Below are 3047 nucleotides of genomic sequence, written 5' to 3'. Positions count from 1 at the left end.
CCCAGGCCTTTCCCCCACTCAGGCAGCTCAGCCTTGAAGTATGTCCTGCCTCAAGGAAAGGTTTCTCAGAACATCATCAATAACTTTTGAGGAATACAAGGCTCTCTGGTCTTGTGACTGGATGAAGAGCCCTCTGGTTGAGGAAGAAGGAGAGTTTAAGGGGAAGCGAGGAGTGCATGAAGGTTCTATTTCCTGAGAAAGGGGCCCTGCTTTCTGTAGCTCTGTGATGGTTAATCTTATGTGTCAACTTGGCTAGGCTATGGTGCCCAATTGTTTGGTCAAACACTAGTCTAGATGTTGCTTTGAAGGTATTTTTAAAAAATGTGATTAACATTTAAAATCAGTAGACTTTAAGTAAAGCAGATTACCCTCCATAATATGGGTGGGCCTCATCTAATCAGTTGAAGGCCTGAAAAGCAAAAACTGATGTTTCCCAAAGAAGAAAGAATCCTGCCTCCAGAGTGCAACATGGAAACCCTGCCTGACTTGCCAGACTTCAGATTCAAAACTGCAAGATTAATCTTACCTAAATTTTTCTTTTTTTTAAAGATTTTTATTGGGGAATTGGGGGATGGGAACAGNTGTATTGGCACACCCTCCCTAGTCACCTGATCTGGCCCCCAATGACTTCTTTCTTTACCTGAAGATAAAGGAATTATTGAAAGGAAGGCACTTTGATGACATTCAGGACATCAAGGGCAGTATGATGACAGTTCTGATGGCCATTCCAGAAAGAGTTCCAAAATTGCTTTGAAGGGTGGACTAGGTGCTGGCATCGGTGCATAGCTTCCCAAGGGGAGTATTTCAAAGGTGACCATAGTGATACTCAGCAATGAGGTAGGTAGCACTTTTTCTAGGATGAGTTCGTGAACCTATTATAATTGTTAAACCTTTCATACTTGTCTCTTGGGAGCAAGCATCATCTGTCACCAGCACCAGGAGACTCTGTGGAGGTTGTGTCAGCATGGCATTCCTTTGTTTGTCTCTGTTCTTCTCAGTCATTGAGGGAGCACCAGGTAACAGCAGGTAGTACAAGGTGCACCACTGCTCCACACAGCTGCGATGCCTCCAGACTCTCCAGTCCATCACCGAGCATGCTCCACTTGGAGAACCATCCTCTCCCCCTCATCCTTCCAAAAGCTCAGAATCCCAAAAACGTCTTTGAGATAGAAGGGGGGGGCTTGGACACTTAGACTTAAAATCTCCCCTGAATCAGAATGGGGGAGGAACATTCTTTACATGAAGGGAAAGCTCAGAGCAAAGCCTGAGGCTGCTTAAGTCAAAGGTCCAAGAAGAAAAGATGTTCGCTCAAAGATCCTTTTGAGATTTTTAAAAAAATTTTATTTTATAACACTTTTATTAAGAGTGAACCTATTATCAGTATTCCTAAACTGTCAACAATGGGGAACTAAAGTTTCAAAGGATACACATTAGGGATTATATATAAAGTACAAAAACCCTTAAATTTTCTTATTGCTTTTATACAATCAATGCATGATATTTAAGCAAAACTGAATTCTTTTTTAGCAAACATTCTCTTTATCTTTCTGTGCCTTTATCTTTTGTCTGACTTTCAGCAGTGCTGCCTGGATAGCTTTATCTTCTGGTGCGGTCTCCTGAGCTTTCTTAAGATCAGCCAATGCTTGATCGTATTCTTTTAATCCTTGCCACCCTTGAGCTCTTTGGTACAGTGGCTTTGGTATCTGATGGGTCTATTTCGAGAGCCTCCAAACAACTGTCAGTTGCTCCCTGCCAATCTGACATCTTCAGTTTACAAGCACCAATATTCAGCATGCAGCTTACAGCTACAGCTTGCAGCTTTGATCTATCTGCTTTGTCGACAATAGCCTTTTAACCTTCCACATAGCTTAACACTTTTGTGTATTTTTCAATGGCCATCTCCTAGGTCTGGGATTTGAAAAAAGTAGTTCCAATGTTTTTTAAGTCTTCTGTTATTAGTAATACTTTATTTACATCTTTTAAATTTATATCTGCATCCTTGGGAAAGTCTGGGTGGCTGTCACCAGAGCTGTCCTTTGGGAATATTTCCCCATCATCCCCTTCCTTCAGTTCTCTGCATTCTGCAATAATGCACAATTTGGCTGGGTTTTCACCTTTCACTTCTATATATTCCAGAATTCTTGCTACACCCATTTCTTTCATTACTTGCCCAAATACAACATGTTTCCCATCCAGATGAGGAGTTGGAACTGTTGTAATAAAGAACTGAGAACCATTTGTACTGCAGCCTGCGTTTGCCATGCTTAATAAACCCTCCTGGTCATGCTTATAATAGAAATTTTTATCTTCTAATTTTTCACCATAAATACTTTCTCCATCTGTCCCATTCTGATTTGAGAAGTCTCCACCCTGAATCATAAATTTCTTAACAATTCAATGGAATGGGCATCCTTTGAAATGGAGAGGTTTCCCAGTGGTGTGCCCAAATACCTTTTTCTCCTGTACACAATGCACACAAATTTTCTGCAGTTTTGGGTACAATGTCTGCAAACAATTCTAAGACAATTTGACCAACTCTCTCGCCTCCGATGTCCATGTCAAAGAATACTTGGGAGTTACTGGGATTGGAGGGCTTAGTTTGGGGTGATGGATGTGACATTTTGACTTGCAGACGTGTTTGGAAGGGGGCTCAGAGCATCTCGTGGCTGCCCAGCAGCTGAAACCCACTCCAGAGATTAGTAGGTGCTCTATCCAGATCTGTCCCTAATGAGATGTGGGGCAAATGAAATGGTGTATTTACCAAGGAATGATCTCTTTCTCTCTCTCTCTCTCNCTGGCATCCTAGGTCAATTCTTAACCACCGTGCCACTCGGCCGGCCCATTCTTACCTAAATTTTTAGCCTGCTAGCCTGCCTTATGAATTTTGGGTTTGACAGCCCACGCCCCCCCCCCACGCCCCCATCTCCCAAATCACATGAGCTAATTCCTTAAAATTTCTCTCTCACTCTGTATGTATGTATATGTGTATATAGAGGATACTTATCTGTATCTCTTTATGCTACAGGGTTTTGTGTCTCTGGAAGACA

At 42.1% G+C, this 3047-nt stretch overlaps 1 pseudogene; it reads right to left on the bottom strand.

Moving 5' to 3' along the window:
* Positions 1-1523: 1523 nt before the first annotated feature.
* On the bottom strand, positions 1524-2620 carry LOC109387390 (peptidyl-prolyl cis-trans isomerase D-like; annotated as a pseudogene).
* Positions 2621-3047: the final 427 nt, after the last annotated feature.

This window comes from Hipposideros armiger, unplaced genomic scaffold (assembly GCF_001890085.2).
Source record: "Hipposideros armiger isolate ML-2016 unplaced genomic scaffold, ASM189008v1 scaffold_156, whole genome shotgun sequence".
Lineage (NCBI taxonomy): Eukaryota > Metazoa > Chordata > Mammalia > Chiroptera > Hipposideridae > Hipposideros > Hipposideros armiger.
The sequence above is the reverse complement of the archived record's forward strand: the minus strand, read 5'-3'. Positions and strand labels throughout refer to the sequence as shown.